At 37.4% G+C, this 19,014-nt stretch overlaps 1 long non-coding RNA gene across 5 annotated transcripts; it reads right to left on the minus strand.

Annotated features, from left to right (window-relative positions):
- Window positions 1-1,155: 1,155 nt before the first annotated feature.
- LOC149917672 (uncharacterized) lies at window positions 1,156-16,650 on the minus strand. 5 transcript variants are annotated; one of them, XR_016466624.1, is made up of 4 exons: window positions 16,514-16,650; window positions 15,805-15,924; window positions 5,179-5,323; window positions 2,746-2,971 (listed from the first exon to the last, which is right to left on the minus strand). It is a non-coding gene; the product is annotated as an uncharacterized LOC149917672 (long non-coding RNA). The 5 variants fall into 5 exon arrangements; XR_016466625.1 differs by lacking the exons at window positions 2,746-2,971; window positions 5,179-5,323 and adding exons at window positions 9,322-9,508; window positions 13,548-13,693; XR_016466627.1 differs by lacking the exons at window positions 2,746-2,971; window positions 5,179-5,323 and adding an exon at window positions 1,156-1,274 and having other exon boundaries at window positions 16,514-16,645.
- Between the last annotated feature and the right edge of the window lie 2,364 nt (window positions 16,651-19,014).

Consider the following 19,014-nt stretch of genomic DNA (forward strand, 5'->3'; position numbering starts at 1 on the left):
TTAGGTCTCCTACCTTCCAAATAGAATTTTAAAAAAGTTTGATACATGATTATTTTAAATTATTTTTCTATAATTGGTTAGTGGTATTGTGGAACACATATTTAAGGATTAATGATGAGAAAGATTAGAAATCCAAAAAGTGTAAAATTCCATGCAAACTCAATTAAGTTTCAAGGACATTTCCATCAGAAAGAATGGAAATGAAGAAAGAACGGAGCCCCCAGGCTGGTTGTTGAGTGAGAATTACTGCTTACCCAGCATCCGTTTGCTTCATCAAATGTCCCCCATCTGCTCACAGAAACCTCTCTAAGATGCTTTTCTGAAGAATATTTGGCAGCATGTTTCCCAGGGCTGATGCCTAGAGGAGAGGGTTACATGGAGACTTGCTGTCTATCTTGATGGCAAACCCCTCCTAAGTAGGAATCCAGAGCTGGTGACTCACTTTGTAGTCTTGTATAGGTCTGGGGCAAGACAACATTATGGCAGTGGGGAGATATTCATGGTCAGGCTGGACAGGCCTCTGAGGTCTCTGACCTCTGTGGGTGTCCCTGTTCATTACTGGGGAACTGGACTCAATGGTCTGTAAGAGTCCCTTCCAACTCAAAAAAAAATTCTATGATTCTACGATTCTATGAATATTCCTGGTTTTATTACAAGTACAAATACTGATAAAGCCTACATTCAAATTGTTTATTCCTTGCTTTTGGAGAAGCTAAAACACTAGCACTAAGAGTTTTAATCAACGTAGATAATAGCTTGTCAGTTGTTATGCACAGTGGTACGTGCACCCAGTTTGAAATTTCAGTGGCATTAATGTTTTTAATTTTTTAAGTGATATGACACAGTACATGCAATCAACAATAATGAACATACCATGGTTCAGGACCCCTGATCTCTCAGCTAGTAATTTAAAATATTTTCATGTGTAGAGACAAGACAAGTATTATGTCCTAAATGGAGTCTAGGTCCCCAGCACTATTTCTCTCTCTATTTGATCCCTAAAAACAACTGTTTTCTTGCCAAAGATTTTGCATCGTTAAATCTCCTTTCTGAAACAATGAATATTGTGTAGTTGCAGGCCACTTTTTCAAACCTGTGGACATTCCCTTTGCTTCTACTTCTTTAAGCAACCTGCAGTTGCAATACACTTTTGCAGTACAGTCTTGAACCTCTTTATTCCTTGTTTTTCAGTCACCATGGGCTGTGTCTGTGCTGTCTTTGTAACCAGGACCAGGGAATGACCTCTTTTCTCCCAGTCAGTTTTCTCAACACATCTACTGGTGTGGATGAAGCAAGCAAAGGCAACAAGAAAAGCAAATACAATTATACTAGCAAGCAGGAGTATCATTTATTATAGATGATAATCACATGTTGGTTTGTCACTAGGTGTGTTTAATCAACAACTTTCTTTTTGAAATAAGAGTGAAGATAAAAGAAAAGTTCAAATAGGATTCCTACATGTCTCGTTTTCATTAAAGATTAGATCTGCTACAACACGATGAACTGAGGATAATATAATGTAACGTCCAAACACTTTTTTTCAAGTAATGTTAACACTGAATGAAAGGTATACAGGCTTCAATGAAATTAGGCAGTTGAGGCCTAGTTGAATGCTATTTGTTGTTGAATGGTATTTGTGACAGTGTTGAAAGAAATGGCTGATATTACTGTAAAGTTACTGTCTGTCATCTATGAAAAACGGTGTTCTGCACAGGTCTGTGAGTGTTAGAAATGGGCTTTCTTGAAGAGCTGTCTTTATGGAAAAGGAGGCATTGCTTGCAAACTGGTAAATTGGGAAAAAAAAAAAAAAAAAAAAAGTAACATTTCTGATTTCCAATTTAGTTATTAGAAAATCCCCATCATCTCTCTTTATATTATATGAATACTCCATGGTGTCCTTGGGATGACAAGATGCCTGTACTGCTATTTAGATATGCACAAATACAACAAATCCATGGGCAGATCTTTCCCCTACTGCATTTTTTTAATGTATTTCTTTATTGCTAAACTAAAAGGAAAATAATAGTAGAAAAAATTCAATCACCTTAATCAGCACATGCAAGTCTTAAAAATCTTTTTCTTGCTCTGTAATACTGAAAAGACCTGATGGGAAATGTTACCTTCCAAATTTTGCTCTGTGTATATGCATTTCCTATTTAAACCCTCACTCAGCAAGAGAAGGAAAAACACTTCTCAGTTTCAGTGTAAGTGCCCCATGGAATTTTCTACAGGGAAAATATCACTTCAGATCTGTCAGACAATAACATTTTATTACCTCAAGGATGTTATCTGAACCTGAGGTCTAATATCTAAATGAACTGCAGTTCAGATTATTTGAGATTTAGCAGAAAGACAGAGGGATGGAAAGTTTCATAGAAAGATTCTATGGGGAGAAGTCTCATTCATTTATTGTGGATAAATATGATGAAAAGGTATTCATATACCAAGTTTTAATAACTGTATGGTTAACAGGAGGAACAGTAGACAGCTTTGAGCAGTAGCTGACATACAGAACAGGAGAGTTGGAAGAGTAATATTTCCAAGAAGATTAATTTAATTTAAAGGCAGAATGTTTTTTGGCTATTGGAAAGTTCTCTGTTGTGTTGAGCAAAAGGATATATATACTGGCTGAAAATAAACCTGTAAAAGTGAGGTAATGCATTTACTAAAACAACAATAATTGCTATATCAGGATGGATCATATATTAAAGGCAATAAAACTCTGATTAATAGCTGTCAGGTTATTTCTTTATTTTCTCAAATATTTATTTGAGCGCAACATACTATAAATACTTTAAAGAAAATGTTTATCTTATATTTGTACATGATTGCACTCAGTAATACATGGAAGAGCAGCCACTGAAGTGGGAGGATCATAAGCCCAATGTATGTGAAGAGAGAGAGCAATAAATTTGATTCTTCTCAGCATTTTTCTGTTACAGGTTTTGAGAAACTTGTTAGATTTTAGTACCTGCAAATGTAAATGAAACCAACATAAAATACCATACATAACCTTATTACTTTAAATAACATAGAAAATATGGATTGGAAGACTCGTGTGCATGTTCTTTTTTTCTGTCTTAGACCTGAATAAAGCTGTAAAGAAGAAATTAATGCTCTAGTAAGTCACTGTCAACTCTTGCAAGTCCATTTGGGAGAGAATTTGACACTCCATTTTTTTTTTTCTTGTTGTCCTTCTATCTCCTACTCTCCTTTCTGTGTATGTTTATTATTTGCCTCATTTCTGTGAAAACAAATCAGGCTCCATTAATAAAAGCAAAAACTGTTTAAGGCCATCCATCTTACTCTTTCTCCTCAAAGGTTTGCTGCCACTTGTTCTATCACAGAGGACTGCAAAACCTCTTTGCTCCACATTGTTACCCTCGAAAGATAAAATGGATAAATTGCTTAAGAAGATGTTGAAAGACTCTTAATGGTGCATTTATGATCATAACATACGTATTTGTGAGACCTAAGGATTTTTATTCATTCTGATTTTGTTCAATGTAAAATCAAGATTAACTTCTTAGATTTTCTGGACATCCTCGTTGTATAAATTCAATTTTTTACTCCTTTTCCTTGTACAACTTCTGAAATCTGACAGTAAGAACATTTTTATTTTTGTCTCAAACCTCTTTTTTATTCTTTGTCCATCTATTTTTTTTTTCCCCCTATGATGCTTCTTATAACTTTACCAATTACTTTGTGTTCCATTTCATTACGTTATTTATTTTTGCTTTTTCTTTAGGGCAGGATATGTCTACTGCTATGCATCTGCACAGTTCCTACAATGGAGCTTTGATCCTGGTTGGATTGCTTAAGTGCCATTAACATAAACGTGGTTAACAAAAATAGTAGTTTCAGCTTAGTATTTTTCATGCTAAATCAGGTTCAAAACTAGAAGAATAAAAGTTTTTTTGTAAGAAACATAAACATCCATGTTGATTTCATAAGTGAAACTGATTCTGTTTTTGAAGAGCGGAAGAAATTTAAATAATTCATCTGAAAGCAAAGTTCACTTCTGTTTTTATATTCTCAGAAGTGAATCATCAGATTAAACTAGCATGCCGCAGTTTAGTGGTAAACCTCTAACACTACCAAATCTACATATGTAGATTTTGCTTTAATGTCACAGGCAACAGAATGTAATCAACTAACAAACAAAACAAGCAAACAGAAAATTCACATCCAAATAAACCAGAAAGAGGAGTTTATAGACACTCTACAGAACTGTTAGCTGTGCTATGCTTTTCAAAAGCTGGAATTTGTCCTACAGACATCTCAGAAGTTGCACATCTGTCCAAGAAGAATCATTGCACTTTATTTCTACTGTACATGTTTATCTTATATCTTATTCTTCATTACTGTTATGTACTATGCAAAATACATAAAGAAAAAAAGCAGTAATCAAACTATACGTACTGTGAGCAGGGCTTTGTGAAGGCTGCAGTACTGTACAGAAGAAAGCCTTGAACAGATCTATCTCAAATTCAGGGTCATAATACATTTATTTCCTACCCACATTGCTCATGTAATCCACCAACTATTTTAGGAACGCCTAGATTCTTAAAAATACAGAAATTAAAGTGATTTCCTGATCAACCCTTACAGAAAGACACAAGTTTAAACATGAAAGCAACTATGAATGCTTTGGAGAGAAAAAAATAGAATGTAATGTTAATAAGCTAAATAACAGTTTCAAAGTTTAGTATCTTGATGCTTTACGGAGCTCCCATAAAATGGCTCTGAGCCTTCCCTTTCTAATGATTTTGCACACCCACGCAACTTGCTCTGTGGGGATGGAAGATAACAGGATTTAGATCCTTGACACACTGCAATTGATTTAACAATAAATATTGTCCATCCTAGTTTTGGGTTACTATAAGATGAAAGCAAAAATGTATATACTGATCTACTGGTTTTCTTTTAAAAAACATTCATCTGATGCTGAAGGCTAATTCTGTAAAGCTGAAACTTAAATCCCAGCAGAAACAGGTTCCCAGATATTAAAAACAAACAAACAAAAAAATCATAAAAGTATGTATAATGAAATCTTTAGGCATGTGACAAACTTTGTTTTATATATTATATGATTTCAGAACATCTGTCACACACACTCACAAACTTTCCTTAGAAGGAGAAGCAGAAGTTTAGATGATGATAAAGTTATGTTCTTACCACATTAGAAGGTTCCAATTTCTTCCTTCTAGCAAGGTCAGTGATATTATTGCCATTGTAGTTGATGCTCTCCATACAGCCTTTGAAATTTTTTTCTGCTGTTAGAACTTGGCTTCCCAGAAAAAGGCATGCCTCCAAAGGTTATCTTTGAATGTATCAGAAAATGAAAGACAGTTACTGGAGGACAAGGGCTTAGAATTTTTGCTTACTAGAAAAAGAAAGTATCAAACAAGTACTGGAAAAGTAGGAAAAAGTCTATGATGAAGTCATGACTGCAAATATTTTTGGTGGTAAATTGTATCTGTTATTAGGTTTTCCCAAATACAGAGAAAATATGTATCACAGTTACATATAGACTGTAACGAAGAGAAGGTCTCTAAAAGGAATGCAGTTTTAAATGCTTGGCAGAGCAAAATGTCAGTATTGTTAAGAAACAAGAATTTGTTGGCCAAAGAATGTGCTGTCTGTCTGATCTTGGAGAAGAAAAGTCTGCCTTTCTTTACAAACCTGAATGCAGAAAGTTTGAGAAGTAAAGGTGCCCAGTAAAACCTATTTCAAGATGTAGACTGAAACAAACATTAAAATAAAAAAAAAAATCTACTAAATCAAAAGGGAAGAAGGAAAGTGTTGCTTTATGTAGAACATCCATCAGTTTGGTAGAGTGTCAGAAGTGAGAAGTGGTTGGTGGCAAGTAAGGAAAATAATTCTTCTCTATTATGATGCTAAAACTAACTAAAAATTGATGATAAGAAAAGAGAAGCAACTGGCACCTATAGAGAGCTTCCCTGTTATAATATTAGCCTAGAACATGGCTTTGAGAGCACAGGGTTGTCAGCAAAAATGAGTCTGAGGGCAGGAGGGAAAACGTGAAAGAGCAAAAATGTTACAGCATTTACAAAAATACATTGTTGGGGAAAAATAATTCCCTCCTCCCCCTTCACCCCCCTTCCATATTATAGTATGTATATAGTTATCTTAATCAAAAAAGTAACCAAGGAACAAAGGCTATAAAATACAGGTGTTGTGCTGTTTCCTGTTCAATCATCCCTTCCCTAGGGAACAATCTAAATACTAAATACTATTACTAAAATTCTGAAAAATGAAAGTAGTATTTCTGACCCTTATTACTACTTGGGAGAAAAAGGAGATATCATATGAAGGACGTGGAATGGGAAACTCGAAGTTACTGTAGACAAATTGTTGGATAGCAAAAAATACAGTGAGTTGTGGCCAGTTTACCAGGCAAAACGTTTACTCTTTACATATTAAATTGCATGGACAAGACAGTGTTATACTACTTTGCATGCCCAGAATGGGAAAAAGCAGATTTCAATTCAAAACTTAAATATCAATAATAAATGGAGACAATTGTGAATTAATTTCTTTTTTATTTAGTTTAAAAACAAAAACAACAGCACAAAAATGTTTCTAAAAATCTGTTTTTACTCATGACTGGAAAATCCAAATGTGATTTCCATGCATCTCGTGGGCCTGAGATAAAGACAATTTAAAAGGAAAGAAAGAAAAAATAAAGGGGGGGGGGGGGGGGATGCTATGATGGTAATGTTTAATATTCGTGTGGGGGGTGAAAGGTGTACTTGAGTTGCCTAAGCACAAGCTTCTACTGCTATTGGTGATACCTGGGGTAGTGTGCCTTAGTAACCTCTGCTTTCTGCTTGAGGAGGTATGCATCTCTATGAATTCTCTGCCATTTCTGCCAACACCATGGGAGTGCTGCAGATATCTGGGAGATATATGTATATAAGCTGCTCATTCAGTTTACGTGTTTGTCTTTTTCTTGGATGAGAAATAGTTGCTGTTTATTATTTCCTTAAATGCAACACAAGCATTTACTCATAATATCCAATCTGAGAACACCGTTCTTGTAACTGCTTATGAAAATCATAGATACAGAAATCAAAAGAAACTGTTTCAATCTGCTTGCATTTAAGGAAATAGGAAGTCTCTTTCCACCCTTGCGCATATTTAAGACTGTTTTCTGACAAACTGCTAGCTAAAGGCTTCAGTCTTTCTTTTTGTGCTTACTCCCTCAATGGAATAGCTGAGCTTTTGTAACTGTCCCTACTTTGAAGTTTTCTAGTGGATCCAGGTTGGTTTAAGTATCCTCTATTCCTCACTTCTTTCTTTTCTACCATTTTCTTCAAAAAGGAGCATGTTAAGAACATAAATTTCTATTCTGTTAAGAGTCTTCTCCTGCAGTTAGCTGGTTAGTAAATAATACTTTGCTTTCAGAAGATAGGAAATGGATTTGTGGTCATTCTAGATGTTTCTTATCAGGTAAACTCTCATATGTATGTGCTGGAGAAATTCTAATCAGTTCTTCAGTAAAGGTATTATGAAAGCTCAGACAGACTGTTCTGTCATTATTTACCAAGAGATCTGTCTCTTCCTAAAAATAAACAAGACTTTTTGAATTAGGATGTAATTTCCTTTTAAACTGAAAAATTGGAGAAAGACATTTTCTCAAGGGGGAACTGCAGTGGTTGGAAAGAATCTCTGCAAGTCATTGAGTCTAACAAAGCTGGTTCCCTACAGTAAGTTACAGGAAAACGTCCAGATGAGTTTTGAATATCTCCAGAGGAGACTCCACCACCTCTCTGGGCAGTCTGTTCCTGGGCACTGTCACCCTCACAGTAAAGAAGTTCTTCCTTGTGTTCAAATGGAACGTCATTTATTCCAGTTTGTGTCCCCTGCTCCTTGTTCTGTCACTGGGCTCCACAGGCAAGAGCCTGGCCCCATCTGCTTGACTCCCACCCTTTTGGTATTTATAAGCATTGATAAATACATGCCATAATTATTATAAACGTGGTTAACAAAAATAGTAGTTTCAGCTTAGTATTTTTCATGCTAAATCAGGTTCAAAACTAGAAGAATAAAATTTTTTTTTAAGAAACATAAACATCCATGTTGATTTCATAAGTGAAACTGATTCTGTTTTTGAAGAGCGGAAGAAATTTAAATAATTCATCTGAAAGCAAAGTTCACTTCTGTTTTTATATTCTCAGAAGTGAATCATCAGATTAAACTAGCATGCCACAGTTTAGTGGTAAACCTCTAACACTACCAAATCTACATATGTAGATTTTGCTTTAATGTCACAGGCAACAGAATGTAATCAACTAACAAACAAAACAAGCAAACAGAAAATTCACATCCAAATAAACCAGAAAGAGGAGTTTATAGACACTCTACAGAACTGTTAGCTGTGCTATGCTTTTCAAAAGCTGGAATTTGTCCTACAGACATCTCAGAAGTTGCACATCTGTCCAAGAAGAATCATTGCACTTTATTTCTACTGTACATGTTTATCTTATATCTTATTCTTCATTACTGTTATGTACTATGCAAAATACATAAAGAAAAAAAGCAGTAATCAAACTATACGTACTGTGAGCAGGGCTTTGTGAAGGCTGCAGTACTGTACAGAAGAAAGCCTTGAACAGATCTATCTCAAATTCAGGGTCATAATACATTTATTTCCTACCCACATTGCTCATGTAATCCACCAACTATTTTAGGAACGCCTAGATTCTTAAAAATACAGAAATTAAAGTGATTTCCTGATCAACCCTTACAGAAAGACACAAGTTTAAACATGAAAGCAACTATGAATGCTTTGGAGAGAAAAAAATAGAATGTAATGTTAATAATCCCTGTAATGTTAATAAGCTAAATAACAGTTTCAAAGTTTAGTATCTTGATGCTTTACGGAGCTCCCATAAAATGGCTCTGAGCCTTCCCTTTCTAATGATTTTGCACACCCACGCAACTTGCTCTGTGGGGATGGAAGATAACAGGATTTAGATCCTTGACACACTGCAATTGATTTAACAATAAATATTGTCCATCCTAGTTTTGGGTTACTATAAGATGAAAGCAAAAATGTATATACTGATCTACTGGTTTTCTTTTAAAAAAACATTCATCTGATGCTGAAGGCTAATTCTGTAAAGCTGAAACTTAAATCCCAGCAGAAACAGGTTCCCAGATATTAAAAACAAACAAACAAAAAAATCATAAAAGTATGTATAATGAAATCTTTAGGCATGTGACAAACTTTGTTTTATATATTATATGATTTCAGAACATCTGTCACACACACTCACAAACTTTCCTTAGAAGGAGAAGCAGAAGTTTAGATGATGATAAAGTTATGTTCTTACCACATTAGAAGGTTCCAATTTCTTCCTTCTAGCAAGGTCAGTGATATTATTGCCATTGTAGTTGATGCTCTCCATACAGCCTTTGAAATTTTTTTCTGCTGTTAGAACTTGGCTTCCCAGAAAAAAGGCATGCCTCCAAAGGTTATCTTTGAATGTATCAGAAAATGAAAGACAGTTACTGGAGGACAAGGGCTTAGAATTTTTGCTTACTAGAAAAAGAAAGTATCAAACAAGTACTGGAAAAGTAGGAAAAAGTCTATGATGAAGTCATGACTGCAAATATTTTTGGTGGTAAATTGTATCTGTTATTAGGTTTTCCCAAATACAGAGAAAATATGTATCACAGTTACATATAGACTGTAACGAAGAGAAGGTCTCTAAAAGGAATGCAGTTTTAAATGCTTGGCAGAGCAAAATGTCAGTATTGTTAAGAAACAAGAATTTGTTGGCCAAAGAATGTGCTGTCTGTCTGATCTTGGAGAAGAAAAGTCTGCCTTTCTTTACAAACCTGAATGCAGAAAGTTTGAGAAGTAAAGGTGCCCAGTAAAACCTATTTCAATATGTAGACTGAAACAAACATTAAAATAAAAAAAAAAAATCTACTAAATCAAAAGGGAAGAAGGAAAGTGTTGCTTTATGTAGAACATCCATCAGTTTGGTAGAGTGTCAGAAGTGAGAAGTGGTTGGTGGCAAGTAAGGAAAATAATTCTTCTCTATTATGATGCTAAAACTAACTAAAAATTGATGATAAGAAAAGAGAAGCAACTGGCACCTATAGAGAGCTTCCCTGTTATAATATTAGCCTAGAACATGGCTTTGAGAGCACAGGGTTGTCAGCAAAAATGAGTCTGAGGGCAGGAGGGAAAACGTGAAAGAGCAAAAATGTTACAGCATTTACAAAAATACATTGTTGGGGAAAAATAATTCCCTCCTCCCCCTTCACCCCCCTTCCATATTATAGTATGTATATAGTTATCTTAATCAAAAAAGTAACCAAGGAACAAAGGCTATAAAATACAGGTGTTGTGCTGTTTCCTGTTCAATCATCCCTTCCCTAGGGAACAATCTAAATACTAAATACTATTACTAAAATTCTGAAAAATGAAAGTAGTATTTCTGACCCTTATTACTACTTGGGAGAAAAAGGAGATAGCATATGAAGGACGTGGAATGGGAAACTCGAAGTTACTGTAGACAAATTGTTGGATAGCAAAAAATACAGTGAGTTGTGGCCAGTTTACCAGGCAAAACGTTTACTCTTTACATATTAAATTGCATGGACAAGACAGTGTTATACTACTTTGCATGCCCAGAATGGGAAAAAGCAGATTTCAATTCAAAACTTAAATATCAATAATAAATGGAGACAATTGTGAATTAATTTCTTTTTTATTTAGTTTAAAAACAAAAACAACAGCACAAAAATGTTTCTAAAAATCTGTTTTTACTCATGACTGGAAAATCCAAATGTGATTTCCATGCATCTCGTGGGCCTGAGATAAAGACAATTTAAAAGGAAAGAAAGAAAAAATAAAGGGGGGGGGGGGGGGATGCTATGATGGTAATGTTTAATATTCGTGTGGGGGGTGAAAGGTGTACTTGAGTTGCCTAAGCACAAGCTTCTACTGCTATTGGTGATACCTGGGGTAGTGTGCCTTAGTAACCTCTGCTTTCTGCTTGAGGAGGTATGCATCTCTATGAATTCTCTGCCATTTCTGCCAACACCATGGGAGTGCTGCAGATATCTGGGAGATATATGTATATAAGCTGCTCATTCAGTTTACGTGTTTGTCTTTTTCTTGGATGAGAAATAGTTGCTGTTTATTATTTCCTTAAATGCTACACAAGCATTTACTCATAATATCCAATCTGAGAACACCGTTCTTGTAACTGCTTATGAAAATCATAGATACAGAAATCAAAAGAAACTGTTTCAATCTGCTTGCATTTAAGGAAATACGAAGTCTCTTTCCACCCTTGCGCATATTTAAGACTGTTTTCTGACAAACTGCTAGCTAAAGGCTTCAGTCTTTCTTTTTGTGCTTACTCCCTCAATGGAATAGCTGAGCTTTTGTAACTGTCCCTACTTTGAAGTTTTCTAGTGGATCCAGGTTGGTTTAAGTATCCTCTATTCCTCACTTCTTTCTTTTCTACCATTTTCTTCAAAAAGGACCATGTTAAGAACATAAATTTCTATTCTGTTAAGAGTCTTCTCCTGCAGTTAGCTGGTTAGTAAATAATACTTTGCTTTCAGAAGATAGGAAATGGATTTGTGGTCATTCTAGATGTTTCTTATCAGGTAAACTCTCATATGTATGTGCTGGAGAAATTCTAATCAGTTCTTCAGTAAAGGTATTATGAAAGCTCAGACAGACTGTTCTGTCATTATTTACCAAGAGATCTGTCTCTTCCTAAAAATAAACAAGACTTTTTGAATTAGGATGTAATTTCCTTTTAAACTGAAAAATTGGAGAAAGACATTTTCTCAAGGGGGAACTGCAGTGGTTGGAAAGAATCTCTGCAAGTCATTGAGTCTAACAAAGCTGGTTCCCTACAGTAAGTTACAGGAAAACGTCCAGATGAGTTTTGAATATCTCCAGAGGAGACTCCACCACCTCTCTGGGCAGTCTGTTCCTGGGCACTGTCACCCTCACAGTAAAGAAGTTCTTCCTTGTGTTCAAATGGAACGTCATTTATTCCAGTTTGTGTCCCCTGCTCCTTGTTCTGTCACTGGGCTCCACAGGCAAGAGCCTGGCCCCATCTGCTTGACTCCCACCCTTTTGGTATTTATAAGCATTGATAAATACATGCCATAATTATTATAAACGTGGTTAACAAAAATAGTAGTTTCAGCTTAGTATTTTTCATGCTAAATCAGGTTCAAAACTAGAAGAATAAAATTTTTTTTTAAGAAACATAAACATCCATGTTGATTTCATAAGTGAAACTGATTCTGTTTTTGAAGAGCGGAAGAAATTTAAATAATTCATCTGAAAGCAAAGTTCACTTCTGTTTTTATATTCTCAGAAGTGAATCATCAGATTAAACTAGCATGCCACAGTTTAGTGGTAAACCTCTAACACTACCAAATCTACATATGTAGATTTTGCTTTAATGTCACAGGCAACAGAATGTAATCAACTAACAAACAAAACAAGCAAACAGAAAATTCACATCCAAATAAACCAGAAAGAGGAGTTTATAGACACTCTACAGAACTGTTAGCTGTGCTATGCTTTTCAAAAGCTGGAATTTGTCCTACAGACATCTCAGAAGTTGCACATCTGTCCAAGAAGAATCATTGCACTTTATTTCTACTGTACATGTTTATCTTATATCTTATTCTTCATTACTGTTATGTACTATGCAAAATACATAAAGAAAAAAAGCAGTAATCAAACTATACGTACTGTGAGCAGGGCTTTGTGAAGGCTGCAGTACTGTACAGAAGAAAGCCTTGAACAGATCTATCTCAAATTCAGGGTCATAATACATTTATTTCCTACCCACATTGCTCATGTAATCCACCAACTATTTTAGGAACGCCTAGATTCTTAAAAATACAGAAATTAAAGTGATTTCCTGATCAACCCTTACAGAAAGACACAAGTTTAAACATGAAAGCAACTATGAATGCTTTGGAGAGAAAAAAATAGAATGTAATGTTAATAATCCCTGTAATGTTAATAAGCTAAATAACAGTTTCAAAGTTTAGTATCTTGATGCTTTACGGAGCTCCCATAAAATGGCTCTGAGCCTTCCCTTTCTAATGATTTTGCACACCCACGCAACTTGCTCTGTGGGGATGGAAGATAACAGGATTTAGATCCTTGACACACTGCAATTGATTTAACAATAAATATTGTCCATCCTAGTTTTGGGTTACTATAAGATGAAAGCAAAAATGTATATACTGATCTACTGGTTTTCTTTTAAAAAAACATTCATCTGATGCTGAAGGCTAATTCTGTAAAGCTGAAACTTAAATCCCAGCAGAAACAGGTTCCCAGATATTAAAAACAAACAAACAAAAAAATCATAAAAGTATGTATAATGAAATCTTTAGGCATGTGACAAACTTTGTTTTATATATTATATGATTTCAGAACATCTGTCACACACACTCACAAACTTTCCTTAGAAGGAGAAGCAGAAGTTTAGATGATGATAAAGTTATGTTCTTACCACATTAGAAGGTTCCAATTTCTTCCTTCTAGCAAGGTCAGTGATATTATTGCCATTGTAGTTGATGCTCTCCATACAGCCTTTGAAATTTTTTTCTGCTGTTAGAACTTGGCTTCCCAGAAAAAAGGCATGCCTCCAAAGGTTATCTTTGAATGTATCAGAAAATGAAAGACAGTTACTGGAGGACAAGGGCTTAGAATTTTTGCTTACTAGAAAAAGAAAGTATCAAACAAGTACTGGAAAAGTAGGAAAAAGTCTATGATGAAGTCATGACTGCAAATATTTTTGGTGGTAAATTGTATCTGTTATTAGGTTTTCCCAAATACAGAGAAAATATGTATCACAGTTACATATAGACTGTAACGAAGAGAAGGTCTCTAAAAGGAATGCAGTTTTAAATGCTTGGCAGAGCAAAATGTCAGTATTGTTAAGAAACAAGAATTTGTTGGCCAAAGAATGTGCTGTCTGTCTGATCTTGGAGAAGAAAAGTCTGCCTTTCTTTACAAACCTGAATGCAGAAAGTTTGAGAAGTAAAGGTGCCCAGTAAAACCTATTTCAATATGTAGACTGAAACAAACATTAAAATAAAAAAAAAAAATCTACTAAATCAAAAGGGAAGAAGGAAAGTGTTGCTTTATGTAGAACATCCATCAGTTTGGTAGAGTGTCAGAAGTGAGAAGTGGTTGGTGGCAAGTAAGGAAAATAATTCTTCTCTATTATGATGCTAAAACTAACTAAAAATTGATGATAAGAAAAGAGAAGCAACTGGCACCTATAGAGAGCTTCCCTGTTATAATATTAGCCTAGAACATGGCTTTGAGAGCACAGGGTTGTCAGCAAAAATGAGTCTGAGGGCAGGAGGGAAAACGTGAAAGAGCAAAAATGTTACAGCATTTACAAAAATACATTGTTGGGGAAAAATAATTCCCTCCTCCCCCTTCACCCCCCTTCCATATTATAGTATGTATATAGTTATCTTAATCAAAAAAGTAACCAAGGAACAAAGGCTATAAAATACAGGTGTTGTGCTGTTTCCTGTTCAATCATCCCTTCCCTAGGGAACAATCTAAATACTAAATACTATTACTAAAATTCTGAAAAATGAAAGTAGTATTTCTGACCCTTATTACTACTTGGGAGAAAAAGGAGATAGCATATGAAGGACGTGGAATGGGAAACTCGAAGTTACTGTAGACAAATTGTTGGATAGCAAAAAATACAGTGAGTTGTGGCCAGTTTACCAGGCAAAACGTTTACTCTTTACATATTAAATTGCATGGACAAGACAGTGTTATACTACTTTGCATGCCCAGAATGGGAAAAAGCAGATTTCAATTCAAAACTTAAATATCAATAATAAATGGAGACAATTGTGAATTAATTTCTTTTTTATTTAGTTTAAAAACAAAAACAACAGCACAAAAATGTTTCTAAAAATCTGTTTTTACTCATGACTGGAAAATCCAAATGTGATTTCCATGCATCTCGTGGGCCTGAGATAAAGACAATTTAAAAGGAAAGAAAGAAAAAATAAAGGGGGGGGGGGGGGGGATGCTATGATGGTAATGTTTAATATTCGTGTGGGGGGTGAAAGGTGTACTTGAGTTGCCTAAGCACAAGCTTCTACTGCTATTGGTGATACCTGGGGTAGTGTGCCTTAGTAACCTCTGCTTTCTGCTTGAGGAGGTATGCATCTCTATGAATTCTCTGCCATTTCTGCCAACACCATGGGAGTGCTGCAGATATCTGGGAGATATATGTATATAAGCTGCTCATTCAGTTTACGTGTTTGTCTTTTTCTTGGATGAGAAATAGTTGCTGTTTATTATTTCCTTAAATGCTACACAAGCATTTACTCATAATATCCAATCTGAGAACACCGTTCTTGTAACTGCTTATGAAAATCATAGATACAGAAATCAAAAGAAACTGTTTCAATCTGCTTGCATTTAAGGAAATACGAAGTCTCTTTCCACCCTTGCGCATATTTAAGACTGTTTTCTGACAAACTGCTAGCTAAAGGCTTCAGTCTTTCTTTTTGTGCTTACTCCCTCAATGGAATAGCTGAGCTTTTGTAACTGTCCCTACTTTGAAGTTTTCTAGTGGATCCAGGTTGGTTTAAGTATCCTCTATTCCTCACTTCTTTCTTTTCTACCATTTTCTTCAAAAAGGAGCATGTTAAGAACATAAATTTCTATTCTGTTAAGAGTCTTCTCCTGCAGTTAGCTGGTTAGTAAATAATACTTTGCTCACTCACCTCACTCAACCTGCTGGCCACATTCTTTTTAATGCATCCCAGGATACCATTGGCCTTCTTGACCACAAGGCCACATTGCTGGTTTGTGGACACCCTGCTGTCTACAGGGACACCCAGGCCCTGTTTGTAAGAGAATGTGATTGACTTCACTTCTTCTAGCAAAAAAAGAGAAGCAGGTCTAAGACATCTGTTTATCTCCAATTTAAACAACTTAATTTAGGTAGAATTATGTGTTTTACAGCTATTCACGTTGCTGTGAAAAGAAGCGCGGCTATACGAATAAGAAGTCGCGCGGCCCTGCCCTCGCAACTCCCCCCGCCCCGCGCACGGAGGCGGCCCCCAGCCGCAGCCCCCAGCCGCTCCCCCCCTCGCGCAGCGCCACTCCGGGGTGCCACCTGCCGCAGCGACGGCGGCGGGGAGCCCTCGCGCCCAGAGGCGGCCTTCCCGGGGTCTGCCCTCTCCGCCGCCCTCCCACCTACCTGAGGGCAGCCGGCATCCGTCCGCGCGGCGGCGCACAGCCGGTGGCACCGCGCGCACAGCCTGCCTGCCTGCCGCCCTCCCTCGGACGAGGGTCCCCTTAGACGAAAGCACAGCCCCAGCCCGGCCGCTACCGCGAGGGACCGCGCCCGCGGCCGGAGCCCGGGGGCCGCGAGGAGGGAGGGCTGAGCGCCCGGTGACAGGTGAGGACGGCCCCCGCGCCGCTCCCTACCTCGCGCCGCTCTCCTCGCAGCCGGCGGCTCGCTTACCCTCGACCGCCGCCGCCCCCTCGCTCCGTTCCCCCGCCCTAACGCGGCGTTCAACGCGGCCCCGCTAGCCGCGAGGCCCCGCCCCCCGCCCCGCACTGACGGCTCTCTCCGCCAATAGCGAAGAAGACGGCCGTCCTCGAGCTCCGCCCTCACCTCCTTCGACCAATAGGAGCTATCCGTGGTGCTGCCCCTCCGCCTTCCCGGCAGGCTCGGTTGGCTCGCAGCTGCCGAGCAACGGGCGCGGGGCTGCGGGTGGGGCCGCTGCGGGCGGTGGCCGGGTGAGGTCCCGCTGCGGGCCGGGGTTGGTGCCGCGGGATTGTGCCCGGGGCTCCTCGTTCGGGAGCTTTCGCCTCATAGATGGACGTTTTTTGTTCCCCTCCCCTTTTTCCCTCTTGGCTCAGCCATCAGGAGGATGGAAATATCTCCCGCACTCACAAAGCTGTAATCTCGGCTTGCAGAAATGATAACTGGTATGTGAAGATGTTTCTAATTTTTTTGTTTCTTCACTTGTTTGTGAACCTAGGGTAGGGAGAAAGAACTGAAGTAACCTGCAGTGAGATTCTATCACTTTTGTAACTCCTTAAGCATAGTCAAGAATGTATGTTTGTGAACTACTTTATTAAGATAGTCCTGGTGGAGTATACTTTATATCACTGGGAGTCCAGGATTTTCTGAACAGTTCTTAAATCAGAGTCTAGCAATAGCAAAGTTGAATTACATGTACACTGTACAGTTAGGTTGTTGGTAATAAGCAGAGCTTGTGCATCTCAACAGCTGCAGCTATACAAGCTATACATTTGTCAAGTAAGCTCAGTATGAGTGGAGTATCAGCTTTATTAATTCAAGTCATTCTCATAATCTTATCCATACATAATGTTTGTGTTCTTAATACCTTAACCAAGTGAGTGAAAAGTTTCCAGCTAATCTGTTTAGCTTCCAGGCAAGTGATTCCACATGTTAAATTTGCTGCTTCCTCCTTTCTCCCATTCCCTGGTCTCTTAGGTCAGTGTTCGTTCTCTTATGTCCTCTATTAAGGAATAGGTTTAGTTCTGCTACATATTAATGCCATGCCTACAGATAAATTATCCTTACATCTCAAACTGAATAGCTGCTGCTTGACGTTTTTTTTTTTCCTTCTAGGCTAGGAAGTCTCTGTATGGCACGCCAGCAACGTTTTGTTGCAACGTTCTTAAAAGAAGAAATCTTTTACAGCGTGCAAGTTCTTTAAGATATGGTGATGCATTGGGGTTTAACCCAGCAGATCACTGAGCGTCACGTGGCTGTTCATTCACTGCCCCCATCTCAGTGAGATGGAGAGGAGAAATGAGGGAAAAAATGAGATAGAGAAAAAGAAAAGCATAATAATTATGGCATGTATATCTACATATACACACAGATACTTGTAATCTAGATTTATAACAACGGATGCGCAAGCAATTGCTCATCTCCTCTTGAGGTCTTGAAACAGTAAACGTTCGGTGCAGAAAGTCTATACCAAATTAACTTGAAAAACTGATGCTTTCCAGCTTCAGGTGAGACAATTATTCATTGATCTTTTGTACATTTCAAGTGTGCAAAAACTCACCTCTGGAAGACTGATATTTGTAGATAAAATTGATATGGCTTACTGGGCTCTGTTAGTGGCTCTTAGATGTAGTAAATTTGATGTTGTTAATGATCTTCTGCATATGGAAGTTCTACTTCTGCTGAATTTACCTGTCATTAACAGCTTGCTGCATTGTGAAATCATTAAATAGCAGCCTTTAACATATTTAACTCTGGTTTTTGAAAAGCTGAACTTCCTAATTGGGACTCATACATGTATGAACCCTTGGTGTCTGGTGCTGACTTGAGAATAAAACTTCAGTTATTACTTACAGGGCCTGCCTTACAGCATAAGATCACATGGCAGTGCCTTCTGCTTTCAGTATTTTACCAGTGCTGTGGTACAACTGGGTCTGGTTAATACCTGTTCAGATACAAGACAGAGTAAGGAAAATGTGTTTATTATTTCAGATCAGCCCTTTTTTACAAGGCATCGATTGGTTACTTGGTGGTGAATGTTGGGTTCTATTGCAGATGTGATGCCATCCATGCAGTAATGGATGGAAATACATTAAAGGAGCAGCATAACAATTTATTTCACAGGGCAAAGGTCAAGAGAGTGCTGATTCCATATTACAAATCTAACAAAACTGAAGTGGCAGAAGCATTCTTTGAAGGCTTAAGCAGATGAGGGATGTTCAGTTTTCTGTTACAAAACCTAAATCAGAGAGCACTGAAATCTGTTGAATTTTGGAATAGTTGAGAGTAAGAATGTGAATTCTGTTTGTAACAGAAAAAAACTTGTTCTCATTCCATCCCTCTACTACTCGCATCTGCTCCACATGTCGAAGTAGGAAAAGAGTCATTTGTTGCTCCGTTAATTGCAAAACTGTATTTGTCAGACACCAGTTCTGAATCA

This window comes from Phasianus colchicus, chromosome 5, assembly GCF_987193195.1.
Source record: "Phasianus colchicus chromosome 5, bPhaCol1.hap1.1, whole genome shotgun sequence".
NCBI lineage: Eukaryota > Metazoa > Chordata > Aves > Galliformes > Phasianidae > Phasianus > Phasianus colchicus.